Source organism: Salvelinus fontinalis, chromosome 11 (assembly GCF_029448725.1).
Source record: "Salvelinus fontinalis isolate EN_2023a chromosome 11, ASM2944872v1, whole genome shotgun sequence".
NCBI classification, from domain to species: Eukaryota; Metazoa; Chordata; class Actinopteri; order Salmoniformes; family Salmonidae; genus Salvelinus; species Salvelinus fontinalis.
In genome coordinates, this window is record NC_074675.1 from 23,493,291 (window position 1) to 23,512,265 (window position 18,975).

General features: G+C 43.7%; 1 protein-coding gene across 1 annotated transcript in view; it reads right to left on the reverse strand.

The window, feature by feature from the left end:
- The window catches only part of LOC129865327 (ras-related and estrogen-regulated growth inhibitor-like), a 73,975-nt gene that overhangs the window by 27,565 nt on the left and 27,435 nt on the right, over positions 1-18,975 (reverse strand). The gene's annotated exons all lie outside the window — the stretch shown is intronic.

Below are 18,975 nucleotides of genomic sequence, written 5' to 3' on the forward strand. Positions count from 1 at the left end.
ATTAGACTACAAAGGGAAGCACAGCCGAGAGCTGCCCAGTGACACGAGCCAACCATACAAGCTAAACTACGTCTATATTCGCTTCGAGGCAAATAACACTGAAACATGCATGAGGGCATCAGCTGTTCCGGACAACTGTGTGATCACACGCTCCGCAGCTGATGTGAGCAAGACCTTTAAACATGTCAACATTCACAAGGCCAGACAGATTACCAGGACGTGTACTGCGAGCATTTGCTGACCAACTGGGAAGTGTCTTCACTGACATTTTCAACCTCTCCCTGTCCGAGTCTCAAATACCAACATGTTTTAAGCAGACCACCATTGTGCCTGTGCCCAAGAACACTAAGGTAACCTGCCTAAATGACTACCGACCTGTAGCACTCACGTCTGTAGCCATGAAGTGCTTTGAAAGGCTGGTCATGGCTCACATCAACACCATTAACCCAGAAACCATAGACCCACTCCAATTTGCATACCGCCCCAAAAGATCCAGATCCTGCAATCTCTATAGCACTCCACACTGACATTTCCCACCTGGACAAAAGGAAGACCTATGTGAAAATGCTATTCATTGACTACAGCTCAGCGTTCAACACTATAGTGCCCTCAAAGCTCATCACTAAGCTAAGGACCCTGGACTAAACACCTCCCTCTGCAACTGAATCCTGGACTTCCTGTGGGCCGTCCCCAGGTGGTAAGGGTAGGTAACAACACATCCTCCACGCTGACCCTCAACACTGGGGCCCCTCAGGGGTGCATGCTCAGTCCCCTCCTGTACTCCCTGTTCACTCATGACTGCACGGCCAGGCACTCCAACACCATCATTAAGTTTGCCAATGACAAAACAGTAGTAGACCTTATCACAGACAACAGCCTATAGGGAGGAGGTCAGAGACCTGGCCTTGTGGACAGGACAACAACCTCTCCCTCAACATGACAAAGAGAAAGGAGATGATTGTGGACCACAGGAAAAAAAGATGATTGTGGACTGCAGGAAAAAGAGGACCGAGCACACCCCCATTCTCATCGACAGGGCTGCAGTGGAGCAGGTTGAGAGCTTCAAGTTCCTTGGTGTCCACATCACCAACAAACATGGTCCAAGCACACCAAGACAGTCGTGAAGAGGGCACGACAAAACCTATTCCCCCTCAGGAGACTGAAAAGATTTGGCATGGGTCCTCAGATCTTCAAAAAGTTCTACAGCTGCACCATCGAGAGCATCCTGACTGGTTGCATCACATTTAACATTTACATTTAAGTCATTTAGCAGACGCTCTTATCCAGAGCGACTTACAAATTGGTGCATTCACCTTATGACATCCAGTGGAACAGCCACTTTACAATAGTGCATCTAAATCTTTTGGGGGGGGGGGGGGGGCAGAAGGATTGCTTTATCCTATCCTAGGTATTCCTTGAAGAGGTGGGGTTTCAGGTGTCTCCGGAAGGTGGTGATTGACTCCGCTGTCCTGGCGTCGTGAGGGAGTTTGTTCCACCATTGGGGTGCCAGAGCAGCGAACAGTTTTGACTGGGCTGAGCGGGAACTGTACTTCCTCAGTGGTAGGGAGGCGAGCAGGCCAGAGGTGGATGAACGCAGTGCCCTTGTTTGGGTGTAGGGCCTGATCAGAGCCTGAAGGTACTGAGGTGCCGTTCCCCTCACAGCTCCGTAGGCAAGCACCATGGTCTTGTAGCGGATGCGAGCTTCAACTGGAAGCCAGTGGAGAGAGCGGAGGAGCGGGGTGACGTGAGAGAACTTGGGAAGGTTGAACACCAGACGGGCTGCGGCGTTCTGGATGAGTTGTAGGGGTTTAATGGCACAGGCAGGGAGCCCAGCCAACAGCGAGTTGCAGTAATCCAGACGGGAGATGACAAGTGCCTGGATTAGGACCTGCGCCGCTTCCTGTGTGAGGCAGGGTCGTACTCTGCGGATGTTGTAGAGCATGAACCTACAGGAACGGGCCACCGCCTTGATGTTAGTTGAGAACGACAGGGTGTTGTCCAGGATCACGCCAAGGTTCTTAGCGCTCTGGGAGGAGGACACAATGGAGTTGTCAACCGTGATGGCGAGATCATGGAACGGGCAGTCCTTCCCCGGGAGGAAGAGCAGCTCCGTCTTGCCGAGGTTCAGCTTGAGGTGGTGATCCGTCATCCACACTGATATGTCTGCCAGACATGCAGAGATGCGATTCGCCACCTGGTCATCAGAAGGGGGAAAGGAGAAGATTAATTGTGTGTCGTCTGCATAGCAATGATAGGAGAGACCATGTGAGGTTATGACAGAGCCAAGTGACTTGGTGTTTAGCGAGAATAGGAGAGGGCCTAGAACAGAGCCCTGGGGGACACCAGTGGTGAGAGCGCGTGGTGAGGAGACAGATTCTCGCCACGCCACCTGGTAGGAGCGACCTGTCAGGTAGGACGCAATCCAAGCGTGGGCCGCGCCGGAGATGCCCAACTCGGAGAGGGTGGAGAGGAGGATCTGATGGTTCACAGTATCGAAGGCAGCCGATAGGTCTAGAAGGATGAGAGCAGAGGAGAGAGAGTTAGCTTTAGCAGTGCGGAGCGCCTCCGTGATACAGAGAAGAGCAGTCTCAGTTGAGTGACTAGTCTTGAAACCTGACTGATTTGGATCAAGAAGGTCATTCTGAGAGAGATAGCAGGAGAGCTGGCCAAGGACGGCACGTTCAAGAGTTTTGGAGAGAAAAGAAAGAAGGGATACTGGTCTGTAGTTGTTGACATCGGAGGGATCGAGTGTAGTTTTTTTCAGAAGGTGTGCAACTCTCGCTCTCTTGAAGACGGAAGGGACGTAGCCAGCGGTCAAGGATGAGTTGATGAGCGAGGTGAGGTAAGGGAGAAGGTCTCCGGAAATGGTCTGGAGAAGAGAGGAGGGGATAGGGTCAAGCGGGCAGGTTGTTGGGCGGCCGGCCGTCACAAGACGCGAGATTTCATCTGGAGAGAGAGGGGAGAAAGAGGTCAGAGCACAGGGTAGGGCAGTGTGAGCAGAACCAGCGGTGGCGTTTGACTTAGCAAACGAGGATCGGATGTCGTCGACCTTCTTTTCGAAATGGTATGGCATTCTGCTTGGCCTCTGACCGCAAGACACTACAGAGGGTAGTGTGAACGGCCTAGTACATCACTGGGGCCAAGCTTCCTGCCATCCAGGACCTCTATACCAGGCGGTGTCAGAGGAAGACCCTAAAAATTGTCAAAGACTCCAGCCACCCTAATCATAGACTGATCTCTCTGCTACCGCACAGCAAGCGCTACCGCAGCGCCAAGTCTAGGTCCTAGGGGCTTCTAAATAGCTTCTACCCCCAAGCCATAAGACTCCTGAACACTTAATCAAATGGCTACCCAGACTATTTGCATTGACCCCCCCCCCCCCCTCCCCTCTTTTACACTGCTGCTACTCTGTTATCATTTATGCATAGTCACTGTAACTCTACCTAGATGTACATATTACCTCAACTAACCGGTGCCCTCGCACATTGACTCTGTACCGGTACCCCCCTGTATATAGTCTCGCTATTGTTATTTTACTGCTGCTCTTTAATTACTTGTTACTTTTAATTCTTATCCATATTTTTTTTAAACTGCATTGTTGGTTAGGGGCTCGTAAGTAAGCATTTCACTAAGGTCTACACCTGTTGTATTCGGCACATGTAACTAATACAATTTGATTTGATTTTAAATGTGAGGTCACAACCATGGGAACAAAAATATTCTTTAGCACAGCGGAGGACATGACTGTGTGTAATGTGAAAAAGAAAGCTTATTGGCTACGACACAGGTCCAATGCGTCATGCACTTCATGTGGCCGCCTCGTGACATTCCCCCTCCTCTCATGTGACAAACGGATTTCTAGATCAATTATGGCTAGGGTTGCATGTAGGACCGGGCCCCATAGAGCTTACAGCGATCACCATGGCGATTGATTGCTGTTGTCCAACAGATCTCCCCTACACAGGAACCAGGGCTTGTGGAAATCAAATAACTGTCTATTTAGTAGGAGGAGTAACAGAGGAGGAGGTGTGTGTTTTTATACACACTTGTTTTCCCATCGCCCGATCCCATCTCACCAGTCATTTGTCTTTGACGGTAGGTGTCGAGTTGGAATATCCCATTGATCTGATCTGAAGAAAGTACTCTCTCATTTTTGAGAAACTGCCCGTATCTACAACTACTTATTTCAGAGAAAAATAGCAAAAACTGAGATGTATTTAAGATCTGTCTAAGTGTGTTCTAGCAAAAATAGACTGGGCTCATTCAATTTGATCCTCGAAAACCTTAAACTTAATGCCCACTGCGAGCATGATTACAACTACAGTATGCAAGCTAGCATATGTCACCGAGTTAACAGAAAATAAACGGTATGCAATGTAGAATTCAACTGTACAGAATACGCAGCCTCTTAGGTCTCAAGTTAATTTATCCTTTGAATAACAAACCTGTACACTACCATTCAACACTGCATGTTTCTGCTTCCATTTCTAACACTGTTCTGTCTGCCTCTTTTATATGCAGCTTGAGTTATATGTAGCAGGCTTTTTAACAAGGTGAATGTAGTGAACTGGATTGAGCTTCATATTGTAAAGAGCAGTTGGAGATCCATTAGTGCCACTCAAGGCTTTTTTTCCTTTATTCAATAGAGCTAGACAAATTATACTGTAATTGTGGGTATAAGGGCAACACACAGAGATGCACATAGCGATAAAGTGACAGCTCAGTTCGCAAGCCTTTCCAACATCATAGACTGCAGTAGTTAGGACCGACTCGACCCATGCTGCAAAACAAAATATATATATTCTGGTCACTTCCTGTGAACACGAGGTCACGGCTCTGTGTCAAGTCTCAGCGTCCAGCGGGAGCTTTCCCAAAAGCCTCTTTCACCGCCAGACGCTCTCTTGGGCATGTTTATGTTCCCTGGGATACAAGGCGCTCCAGATCCATTGATAAGCAAGATTTGTAGGGACATCAACTACGACGTTGCTAGATAAACGAAAATTGATACGCCAAAGGAACTCGTTAAGTCAAGAGGCTCATCGGGTGGAGACATGGCTGACTTCCATGACAGGCTACATCTTTGCCAAATATGACAGTCTGTAGGCCTAGTAAGAAGATCCTTGTTCAGATTATTTTGCAAATCATTATTGCCAATTAACTGTGGTGGCCCTAGCAAGAGTTGTATTTGCTCATTAGGTGGGTATCATGTCCCTGGTTTTGTGACAAAAACATGTACACTATTACTAATATGGGTCCAAAAATATAATGACAATGTGCTATGCCCCAAACAGTTATCCAAACTCCAAAGAGATTATATTAATCTCTCATGGCATACAATGCTTAATTAGTAGACCTAACATTTACAGAAGTGCCAATCCTATGAAGTGCAAACACAACACAAATTTGTTCATTACTAATTTGAGCTACGGTATGTCTGACTGTGTCAAGCACTGCCTTCTCTGCTATTTCCCCGGACTCTGATCCCAATCATCTTCCAAAAACAGAACAAATAAATGACCTCTGTTACTCCAAAGCTCTGCGCAATATCACAACACTAAGAATAGCAAATCATTCCTTTCATTTAAAACCATCATTAAATCACAGAATGTTCCCCTTGAAAGCTGCAGCTGGGGGAAAATGAATACCTCCCTTTAAATACCAGTGTGAGCAGCTTGCCTCCAACTGGCACATCATGTAAATGCTGTGTTTGTTTACACACACCAGTGGTGTGCAGTCAGGGTGTGTATATAATCTAACAAAAAAAAGCTGTTTTGAAAAGCCCCAAAAAAAATATATATATATATATTTTTTGAGTACACTTTTTTGTTATCCAATGTTTAGTATGCTTCAAATCCCCAAATTTGCTAAAACTGCATCAAAACCTCAAAGTCCCCAGGGTATTCATGCCTTCCTTCCCATCCATTCAAATCGTTGACGCATGCGGCCGTTCCTGACGTATTTTGCGCATCAGTATTGCCTAAACATGGTGTGTGGGTAAGCTTTGGCCGTGCTTACATAATTTGCCGCTCGCATCCCTTGAACTGAACAAAGCTAGATAGCTAGCAAAAACAACCAGACAAATGGACACTATACTGCACCTCAAACTATTTTACAAATTGGATTTCCAAGAAAAGCTTGGTATAATTCAGAGAGGGAGACCAACACCTATGCTTCCTAACCTTCAGAGGAATGGACAGAAAATCATCCAATCGAATGCGCCACACTCGACCTGACAGACACAGCAACCCAGAACTGATAGTCGATCACAGATGAGAGGAGAGGAATGTTTTATAACATGTTGGACAATGTCAGTGTTCAAATGAAAGCCAGATCCTTTTGACATTTTTTGGGGCATGTTCTTCAAATGGGAGGATAGTCAATGACGAACGTTTGGCTCTATCAGCTGCAATCAGAACCTGGCCAGTCTAGAAAATATGGCTTATATGTACGAGTGACTACATACACTATATAGATAGATACACACTACCTCTGTACTTTTCCATATACAGTATGAGGTCACAGAAGAGGCAAAGGTAAACCATGCTATCTCTGCATTAGCTGGTGATTATGGGTTTACCTCGAAGCGAACCATCTCGAGTTAAGCCACAACCTCACAGGATATATCACTCCTGTTTGATCACAGCATGTAGACCAATTAGAGAAGCTCTAAATGCACAGAATGATGTTAATGTAGCCACGGGACATGAAAAATAACCATGCACTCTATTCGACCTGATACACCTCATCCCTAATTGTAGTATATACTTAAATGGGTGTGTAATTACTCACTTGTTCAGTCAAATAGAACTCAGATCCTTTCGATACACCTTTATGGGCCTAAAGGACTATGGAGGTCAATGGAGATAGATTGCTTTTGATTGTATTAAAAACAGGTCGCTGTATAGGAAAGCCTCTCACGTTTACTTTGAATGACTGGGAGATCCCCCGAAGGAGGGTCTGACCAGTGTCGCTCAACTTGGTACGTGTTCCAGCTCTTTATAAGCACACAAACAATTGGGGGGGGGGGGGAAGAGAGCCTTTCACTCCTGGCCCCTAAGGCAGCGTAATGTAGGACACTTAGGAGAGTACGATTTCTCCCTTTTCTAAGGGTGCAAAGGACCAAAACCCGGGATATTATCGGTTGGGACTCTGGGAAGGGATTAAGGTTTCTGATACTCCATTGGATATCTAATCTGGCCAATGAACAATGGGGATCTACTCGTATTCACCCTGGCTCTCCCAGGTGATTAAGTACACACGATTTGACATTGTGTCATATTTGAGACTCATGAGTTAATCTGAGTATTACCTGTGACATGGAGGTTACTAAATAGATGACTTCGCAGGGAATGGATAACTAGGAATGGAATTGTTTATATATATTTTTTTTAAATACTTGAGTTCAGATATACATTTATGAACACTTAAAAACAAAGTAGGTGTTCTATTGCTCAACTATTCCTACATGTAACCAGACGTTTAGCCCAAAATAACCCTACTACAGTTGATACATAATTGCATAAACATGTCATTTTTGTCTTGTGTTTCACAGGACTTAAAATATTTATGTTCTGCATTGTGCTATGGACAACACCTGGCAACATATAGTATTATATTAAATCAGCTAAAAACCTACATCCAGACGATAGACCTGAACAGATCTGTGTGTCTACCTAATGACAGCACCTTTTTTTCTAAAAGTGTAATCTAGAACCTAAAATGGTTCTTTGGCTATCCCCATAGGAGAACCCTTTTTGGTTTCAGGTAGAATCCTTTTGGTTCCAAGTTCCATGTAGAACCATTTTCCCCAGAGGGTTCTAACTGGAACACAAAAGAGTTCTACCTGGAACCAAAAAGGGTTCTCCTATGGGGACAGCTGTAGAAACCTTTTGGAACCCTTTTCTTTTTTTAAGAGTGTAGCATTCGAGTGTGTAGTGTCCACCTGAAGACAAGCATTAGTGTGTGTAGTGTGTTATTGAGAGAGTGGACAGATCCACATAGGAACTCAGCCATTCAAACCCACTCAATTTGTCAAAAGGGTGCCACAGGAAAACAAAATAGAGACATGAGACAGAGACATGGAGAACTCGTGACGAACTGGGGCGAGCATGGCAAGGGCGAGGAGTAGGAAGACCTACGTACACTACCATTCAAAAGTTTGGTGTCACTTAGAAATGTCCTTGTTTTTGAAAGAAAATCTTTTATTTTTATCCATTAAAATAATATCAAATTGATCAGAAATACAGTATGGACATTGTTAATGTTGTAAAAGACTATTGTAGCTGGAAACAGATGATTTTTTATGGAATATCTACATAGGCGTACAGAGGCCCATTATCAGAAACCATCACTCCTGTGTTCCAATGCCACGTTGTGTTAGCTAATCCAAGTTTATCATTTTAAAAAGGTTAATTGACCATTAGAAAACCCTTTTGCAATTATGTTAGCACAGCTGAAAACTGTTGTCCTGATTAAAGAAGCAATAAAACTGGCCTTCTTTAGACTAGTTGAGTATCTGGAGCATCAGCAGTTTTGGGTTTGATTACAGGCTCAAAATGTCCAGAATCAAATACATTTCAAAAAGTGACCCCACACTTTTCAACGGTAGTGTACGTATGGACAAATATTCTGGGAGAGCATTTTAGAGTGCATTGCCTAAAAATAAATAGGTTGATAAATAAATAAATCATGGACAAAGAGCCTATCTCTTGAGATCGGCTCTGTGACGCAATTGCTCCAGAGAGAGAGAGAAAGGCAAATAGGAGCTAGATGAGTGGGTTCAGTGGAAGTGTGTGTGAACGCTGAGTTAGACGGAAGAAAAGCAAGGTCTTTTGACAATTCAAATAGAGGTAAGCGCTGTGAGGACAAAAAGATGCTCTGGGGTGTATTTAATACGTTCAGCGAGAGAGAGCAAGAAGGGGGGAAGGAAAGAGGGGAGGAGATGCTGTTGGAATTGAGTGCCAATGTGTGGCAAGCATACATATACTGTAAGCCTTGTTTATACCTGATACTAACCCTTTGTCCTGATCTTGTCCACATTCTGATTGTGCTCACATGGACAGGTGTAGACAATTAAAGACACATTGTGATCCGATTGTGATCAGATCTTCCTAACCACACACACACACACACACACACACAGTGCCAGACCAGTATCACCTGGCCACACTTGCAGAAGCTTTCCCTTCTCAGTTTATTAACACTCCAGCATTGTAAACAAATGACACCCAACAGGCTGACTACACCCACCTACCCTCATTTCGCCTGTCTAACTAAATCATTTCCCATCCCTCCTCTTCTTCACTTCTCCTTTTCTTTGGCCTATTTGCTGTCGACAAATCAATCTCTTATCAGGACAAATGACTGGATGGTAATGTTAGCTGGCAGGCTCAGTCCCTTTACTTACTGAGGAAAAAAGGTGACAGAAGAAACACTGACAGTGTGTCGATTCATACAGTAGAGTCTATTGGTTTTACTTGCTTACCAAAGGAATAGCAGGATCCTGTTCCCTAAGATTTAGTCATACATTTTGTTTGAGTTTGCACCAGCAGACAGGCAATTCCCAAGCCCTTGAGGAACCTATGAAGCTAAACAAGTAGCTATATAATTTATACACTGCTCAAAAAAATAAAGGGAACACTTAAACAACACAATGTAACTCCAAGTAAATCACACTTCTGTGAAATCAAACTGTCCACTTAGGAAGCAACACTGATTGACAATAAATTTCACATGCTGTTGTGCAAATGGAATAGACAAAAGGTGGAAATTATAGGCAATTAGCAAGACACCCCCCAAAACAGGAGTGATTCTGCAGGTGGTGACCACACACCACTTCTCAGTTCCTATGCTTCCTGGCTGATGTTTTGGTCACTTTTGAATGCTGGCAGTGCTCTCACTCTAGTGGTAGCATGAGACGGAGTCTACAACCCACACAAGTGGCTCAGGTAGTGCAGTTCATCCAGGATGGCACCTCAATGCGAACTGTGGCAAAAAGGTTTGCTGTGTCTGTCAGCGTAGTGTCCAGAGCATGCAGGCGCTACCAGGAGACAGGCCAGTACATCAGGAGACGTGGAGGAGGCCGTAGGAGGGCAACAATCCAGCAGCAGGACCGCTACCTCCGCCTTTGTGCAAGGAGGTGCACTGCCAGCGCCCTGCAAAATGACCTCCAGCAGGTCACAAATGTGCACCTTCCAACAGGACAACGACCCTAAGCACACAGCCAAGACAATGCAGGAGTGGCTTTGAGACTAGTCTCTGAATGTCCTTAAGTGGCCCAGCCAGAGCCCGGACTTGAACCGATCGAACATCTCTGGAGAGACCTGAAAATAGCAGCATCGCTCCCCATCCAACCTGACAGAGCTTGAGAGGATCTGCAGAGAAGAACGGGAGAAACTCCCTAAATACAGGTGTGCCAAGCTTGTAGCATCATACCCAAGAAGACTCGAGGCTGTAATCGCTGACAAAGGTGCTTCAACAAAGTACTGAGTCTGAATACTTATGTAAATGTCATAATTAAATATTTTTTAATTTGCACAAATGTCTTAAAACGTCTTATGGCTGAAGTCCCGGTAACGGGACCGATATGACAACAGCCAATCGAAGTGCAGGGCGTCAAGTTCAAAAAACAGAAATCTCATAATTAAATTTCCTCAGACATTCATGTGTCTTCTATCATTTTAAAGGTAATCTTGTTGTTAATCCCACCAAAGTGTACGATTTCAAATAGGCTTTTCAGCGAAAGCACTACAAACAATTATGTTAGGTCACCACAAAACCACAATAAGCATAGGCATTTTTTCCAGCTAAAGATAGCTTCACAAAAAACAGAATAGAGATAAAATGAATCACTAACCTTAGATTATTTTCATCAGATGACACTCATAGGACTTCATGTTACACAATACATGCATGTTTAGTTTGATTAAATTCATATTTATATAAAAAAATCTGAGTTTACATTGAGGCGACTAGATTCACTAGTTGCAAAAACATCAAGTGACTTTGCATAGCCCATCGTTTCAACAGAAATACTCATCATAAATATAGATGATAATACAAGTTATACACATTGAATTATAGATATACCTCTCCTTAATGCAACCGCTGTGTCAGATTTCCAAAAAACTTTACGGAAAAAGAAATGCACGCTATAATCTGAGACGGCGCTCAAAAGTAACATACCACAGCTGCAAAGATGGCGTTACCATAAACAAGAAAATACATGATAAATATTTCCTTACCTTTGATGATCTACATCAGAAAGCACACCAGGAATCCCAGGTCCACAATAAATGTTTGTTTTGTTCGAAAAAATCCGTTATTTATGTACAATTGTTAGCGCGCTTGGTAAACATGTCCAAATGCTAATTCTGGTCAGCTTTATAATCGGACAAAAACTTCAAAATGTGATATTACCGGTCGAAGAAACATTTCAAACTAAGTACTGAATTAATCATTAGGATGTTTTTAACATATAGATTCAATAAAGTTCCAACCGGAGTATTCGTTCTTGTCTGCGTGAGCAATGGAACGTAGGTGACTTCCATGAAAAAAAAGCATGATCAGAAAATGGCTGCTTGATGGACACCTGACTGATTCTGCTATCATTCTCTCCCACAACATCATAGAAGTCTCATTGTAATTTCTATTGATGGTTGACATCTAGTGGAACCCCTAGGCAGTGCAACATCATTCATAACAAGTGGATTTCATAAGGGACTCTGGTGAATACATACAGGCTCAGATTTCTGACTTCCTGTTTTGATTTCAACTCAGGATTTTGCCTGCCAATATGAGTTCTGTTAATCTCACAGACATAATTCAAACAGTTTTAGAAACTTTAGAGTGTTTTCTATCCAATACTAATATGCAAATATTAGGAACTATGACTGAGGAGCAGGCCGTGTGATATGGGCACCTTTTATCCAAGCTACTCAATACTGCTCCTTCAGCCATAATAAGTTAACCTGTTTTAGCTTTGTCATTATGGGTTTTGTGTGTAGATTGATGAGGGAAAACAATTATTTAAGCAATTTTAGAATAAGGCTGTAATGTAACAAAATGTGGAAAAAGTCAAGGGGTCTGACTGAATACTTTCAGAATGCACTGTATGTCTAGCCTTACAGCATATAACCTGAATATTAAGCCATTGTCTGGAAAATAGACTACTGTAGAATATTTACTCCCTGTTGTGTCTATGCTACAAATCACTCTGGTTGTAGATCAACAGAACAGAAGTGGTGTGAGTGGGTCAGAATACCAGCACCTTCTATGAAATGTTTTTCACATTCTAAAAGCTTATGCAGCATGTCGGTCTGAACTCAAGTTACCGGTATAGTCAATCAATGTGTCACATTTGTAGGACTACTGTAAATCTCAGTCCTTTAGCAACAACACTCATTGAGATACATTATTTAGTACACTCAGTGTATGATTTGTGTAGGGTATAGGGGTTTTCCAAGTGAGATAAAGACAACATGGTCAAATGATGAAGCGATAGTCAGACAAAGACATAAATAATGCACTAATTTGCTTGATTTGGCAGGGTTCTGGAAAACACGCAATTTAATAAAACAGACCAGCGTGCCAATTCCCAGTGCGTTCCATGGGTAATTTCACACATTTCCCATAACCACCCTCTGATCTCTTTTAGCCTCTAAATCTAAATGCCTAGATAACATGCTGTACGCATAAGTCGCATAAACACATTACATGGATCAGAATTAAACTGTATTCTGTAGCCGTGCCAACACGTATGGGGTACATATCACTGAAAACGTTGCATGAACTTGGCTCGCCTTTCGGTTTTAGAAGTTTGCCCAAAACATTCTAACCACGCCTGTCTTTTTGAGAGACACTTGTATGCCTCTCCAAGGATCTTATCTCAGGAATGAAAATGCCAGCAACGATTGTTAATTAGTGCACTTGTGCAGTGGAATAATGGCCATGATGAATCACAGCTTATGCCCACAGGACCACTGTGCCATCCTCAATATAATGAGGGTATGCCAACAGCATGCCAACCGGTCTACACTTTCTTGTAGGTTCTTGCACAGGGCTGTTCAGTGCATACCAAAGAGCTATGGGTAGTGCTGTGGCGATCATTACATTTTGTCAGCCGGTGATTGTCAAGCAAATAACTGCCGGTCTAATGGTAATTGACCGTTAATTAATATAAACACATTTAGCATCTCCTGGCTTCCACGCATAGCCTACAAGCCACTGATGCAGACCATAGGAACATTGACATTTTAATAAATCCATTTAATATAGCCTACACCATCACAAATCCATTATTTAGTTTAGACAGGTTTAAAGAAACATGATATAAAGAAAATGTAGTCTCTTTTAGAAGAACAAAATAGCATACTCTGAGTTGTCCCTGATCTGGCTATGCCATATTTTTTATTTTATTTATTTAACCTTTATTTAACCAGGTAGGCAAATTGAGAACACGTTCTCATTTACAATTGCAACCTGGCCAAGATAAAGCAAAGCAGTTCGACACATACAACAACACATAGTTACACATGGAGTAAAAACAAACATATAGTCAATAATACAGTGAAAAAAAAATAAGTCTATATACAATGTGAGCAAGTGAGGTGCGATAAGGGAGGTGAAGGCAAACAGATATATGTATAAATAAATAAAATATAAAAAGGCCATGGAGGCGAAGTGAGTACAACACAGCAAGTAAAATAAAAATTTAAAAAAAGAAACACTGGAATGGTTGGTTTGCATTGGAAGAAAGTGCAAAGTAGAGACAGAAATAATGGGGTGCAAAGGAGCAAAATAAATTAATAAATAAATACAGTAGGTAAAGAGGTAGTTGTGTGGGCTAAATTGTAGATGGGTTATGTACAGGTGCAGTAATATATGAGCTGCTCTGACAGCTGGTGCTTACAGCTAGTGAGGGAGATAGGTGTTTCCAGTTTCAGAGATTTTTGTAGTTCGTTCCAGTCATTGGCAGCAGAGAACTGGAAGGAGAGGCGTCCAAAGGAAGAATTGGTTTTGGGAGTGACTAGAGAGATATACCTGCTGGAGCGCGTGCTACAGGTAGGTGCTGCTATGGTGACCAGCGAGCTGAGATAAGGGGGGACTTTACCTAGCAGGGTCTTGTAGATGACCTGGAACCAGTGGGTTTGGCGACGAGTATGAAGCGAGGGCCAGCCAACGAGAGTGTACAGGTCGCAGTGGTGGGTAGTATATGGGGCTTTGGTGACAAATCGGATGGCACTGTGATAGACTGCATCCAATTTATTGAGTAGGGTTTTGGAGGCTATTTTGTAAATGACATCACCGAAGTCGAGGATTGGTAGGATGGTCAGTTTTACAAGGGTATGTTTGGCAGCATGAGTAAAGGATGCTTTGTTGCGGAATAGGAAGCCAATTCTAGATTTGACTTTGGATTGGAGATGTTTGATGTGGGTCTGGAAGGAGAGTTTACAGTCTAACCAGACACCTAGGTATTTGTAGTTGTCCACATATTCTAAGTCAGAGCCGTCCAAAGTAGTGATGTTGGACAGGCGGGCAGGAGCAGGCAGCGATCGGTTGAAGAGCATGCATTTGGTTTTACTTGTATTTAAGAGCAGTTGGAGGCCACGGAAGGAGAGTTGTATGGCATTGAAGCTCGCCTGGAGGGTTGTTAACACAGTGTCAAAAGAAGGGCCAGAAGTATACAGAATAGTGTCGTCTGCGTAGAGGTGGATCAGAGAATCACCAGCAGCAAGAGCGACATCATTGATGTAAACAGAGAAGAGAGTCGGTCCAAGAATTGAACCCTGTGGCACCCCCATAGAGACTGCCAGAGGCCCGGACAACAGACCCTCCGATTTGACACACTGAACTCTATCAGAGAAGTAGTTGGTGAACCAGGCGAGGCAATCATTAGAGAAACCAAGGCTGTCGAGTCTGCCAATGAGGGTGTGGTGATTGACAGAGTCAAAAGCCTTGGCCAGGTCAATGAATACGGCTGCACAGTATTGTTTCCTATCGATGGCGGTTACGATATCGTTTATGACCTTGAGCGTGGCTGAGGTGCACCCATGACCAGCTCTGAAACCAGATTGCATAGCGGAGAAGGTGTGGTGTGATTCGAAATGGTCGGTAATCTGTTTGTTGACTTGGCTTTCGAAGACCTTAGAAAGGCAGGGTAGGATAGATATAGGTCTGTAGCAGTTAGGGTCAAGGGTGTCCCCCCCTTTGAAGAGGGGGATAACCGCAGCTGCTTTCCAATCTTTGGGGATCTCAGACGACACGAAAGAGAGGTTGAAGAGGCTAGTAATAGGGGTGGCAACAATTTCAGCAGATAGTTTTAGAAAGAAAGGGTCCAGATTATCTAGCCCGGCTGATTTGTAAGGGTCCAGATTTTGCAGCTCATTAAGAACATCAGCTGACTGTATTTGGGAGAAAGAGAAATGGGGAAGGCTTGGGCGAGTAGCAGAGGGGAGGGCAGTGCTGTTGTCCGGGGTAGGGGTAGCCAGGTGGAAAGCATGGCCAGCCGTAGAAAAATGCTTATTGAAATTCTCAATTATAGTGGATTTGTCGGTGGTGACAGTGTTTCCTATCTTCAGAGTGGTTGGAAGCTGGGAGGAGGTGTTCTTATTCTCCATGGACTTTACGGTGTCCCAGAACTTTTTTGAATTTGTGTTGCAGGAAGCAAATTTCTGCTTGAAAAAGCTAGCCTTGGCTGTTCTAACTGCCTGTGTATATTGGTTTCTGGCTTCCCTGAAAAGTTGCATATCACGGGGGCTGTTCGATGCTAATGCAGAACGCCATAGGATGTTTTTCTGTTGGTTAAGGGCAGTCAGGTCAGGAGAGAACCAAGGGCTATATCTGTTCCTGGTTCTAAATTTCTTGAATGGGGCATGCTTATTCAAGATGGTGAGGAAGGCATTTTTTTAAAATGACCAGGCATCCTCTACTGACGGGATGAGATCAATATCCTTCCAGGATACCCCGGCCAGGTCGATTAGGAAGGCCTGCTCGCTGAAGTGTTTCAGGGAGCGTTTGACAGTGAGGAGTGGAGGTCGTTTGACCGCTGACCCATTACGGATGCAGGCAATGAGGCAGTGATCGCTGAGATCTTGGTTGAAAACAGCAGAGGTGTATTTGGAGGGCAAGTTTGTTAGGATGATATCTATGAGGGTACCCGTGTTTACGGAATTGGGGTGGTACCTGGTAGGTTCATTGATAATTTGTGTGAGATTGAGGGCATCAAGCTTAGATTGTAGGGTGGCTGGGGTGTTGAGCATGTTCAAATTTAGGTCGCCTAGCAGCACGAGCTCTGAAGATAGATGGGGGGCAATCAGTTCACATATAGTGTCCAGAGCACAGCTGGGGGCAGAGGGTGGTCTATAGCAGGCGGCAACGGTGAGAGACTTGTTTTTAGAGAGGTGGATTTTTAAAAGTAGAAGTTCAAATTGTTTGGGAACAGACCTGGATAGTATAACAGAACTCTGCAGGCAGTCTTTGCAGTAGATTGCAACACCGCCCCCTTTGGCCGTTCTATCTTGTCTGAAAATATTGTAATTGGGGATAAAAATGTCTGAATTTTTGGTGGTCTTTCTAAGCCAGGATTCAGACACGGCTAAAACATCCAGGTTGGTAGAGTGTGCTAAAGCAGTGAACAAAACAAACTTAGGGAGGAGGCTTCTAATGTTAACATGCATGAAGCCAAGGCTATTACGGTTACAGAAGTCATCAAAAGAGAGCGCCTGGGGAATAGGAGTGGAGCCAGGTACTGCAGGGCCTGGATTCACCTCTACATCACCAGAGGAACAGAGTAGAAGTAGGATAAGGGTACGGCTAAAAGCTATGAGAATTGGTCGCCTAGAGCTACTAGAGCAGAGAGTAAAAGGAAGTTTCTGGGGGCGATAAAATAGTTTAAAGGAATAATGTACAGACAAAGGTATGGTAGGATGTGAATACAGTGGAGGTAAACCTAGGTATTGAGTGATGATGAGAGAGATCTTGTCTCTAGAAACATCATTGAAACCAGGTGATGTCATCGCATATGTGGGTGGTGGAACTGAGAGGTTGGATATGGTATAGAGAGCAGGGCTAGAATCTCTACAGTGAAATAAGCCAATAAACACTAACCAGAACAGCAATGGACAAGGCATATTTACATTAAGGAGAGGCATGCTTAATCGAGTGATCAATAAGGGTCCAGTGAGTAGAGGTTGGTTGGGGTCGTGGCGATCCAGACAGCTGGCCGGGTATATGGCTATCGGTAGCAGCATAGGATGGAGGTCTGTTTGTAGATACCTCGTGCGTTTCCGTTGGTAGGTTCCGTGTAGTGGGGTTTTGTTCAGATAGCAGCCGATAAGACAGCTAACGATTAGCGGGCCTCAGATGAGCGTTCAGGTAACGTCGGGACGGAGGTGCCGGTTGGATAAATCCCTCGGGCAGATAACGTCGGCAGTCAGTCGTGAAGGCCCGGTGGGGTTCCGTATCTGCAGCAGCAACAAAAGAAACGGGTCCGGATGGTGATGGAACTCCTCAGCTGGCTAGCTCCAGCATGATTTGAGTTTGCTCCGGGGTCGACGTAAGCCAATAGTCACACGGTATGCAGCTAGCTAGCTGCGAAATCAAGGTGCAAGTGTCCAGAGCCTGCGGTTGGAATCCGGGGAAACTGAGAGAAAAAAAAGTCCCGGAATGCTCCGGTCCGAGTCGCGTTGCACAAAAGTGCCGGTAGATTATCGAGCTAAAGGAATAGCTGATGACCGCAAAACGTGGGCAGCTGAAACACCAACGCTAGCCAGCAAACCGGCTAATTTCGGGGCAGCTACAGATTAGCTTCTGGCTAGCTATCGGAGTAGCTTCTGGTTAGCTTTCAGGCTAGCTTCTGAATTAGCCCCTGGCTATCTTCCACGATGGATTTTCAGATTGAGGTAAGTAATACTTATTGTAATTGGTGAAGCGGGTTGCAGGAAAGCTTTTGCAGGAAAGCTTTTGTAGTTGAGTTCTTGGATAATAAAATAAATAAAAGATATGTGAAGAAAAGGTGTAAATATATATATATATACAGGACACGACAATACGGAAAAAGACGTCTGAACTGCTAAGCCACCTTGGATGAATGGATGTGGGATGCACTAGTTCATTTAGCAGACAAGATTTGCTTAGAATTCAGAGGCATTATTTTATAGTATGAAGAATACAATTGAACTAATCTGAATAAAATAGAAAGGATATTTTCTCCAATTGGTTTCCGAGGGAGTGCACACATACAGCTATTCTGTGTTGAGCGGTTAAAAACTTATTTGGGATCGGTGTCCCTTCCACTGGACGGTTGAGCTAACGTAGGCTAATGCGATTTGCATGAGGTTGTAAGTAACAAGAACATTTCCCAGGACATATCTGATTTTGACAGAAAGCTTAAATTCTTGTTAATCTAACTGCACTGTCCAATTTACAGTAGTTACAGTGAAAGAATACCATGCTATTGTTTGAAGAGTGCACAATTTTGAACATGAAAAGTTATTAATCAACAAATTAGGCACATTTGGGCAGTCTTGACACAATTTGGAACAGAAATACAATGGTTCATTGGATCAGTCTAAAACTTTGCACATACACTGCTGCCTAGTGGCCAAAATCTAAATTGCGCCTGGGCTGGAATAATACATTATGGCCTTTCTCTCGCATTTCAAAGATGATGGTACAAAAAAATACAAAAGAACAGTTTTTTCCCCTTTTGCATTATCTTTCACCAGATCTATTGTGTTATATTCTCCTACATTCCTTTCAAATTTCCACAAACTTCAAAGTGTTTCCTTTCAAATAGAACCAAGAATATGCATATCCTTGCTTCAGAGCCTGAGCTACAGGCCGTTAGATTTGGATATGTCATTTTAGGCAAAAATTGAAAAAAGGGGCAGACCCTTAAGAGGTTTAACAAAGAAACAGGTCCTCCTATATGCTTAATTTAGAGTTATTTATCCAACTTTAGTTCTTATACAAACG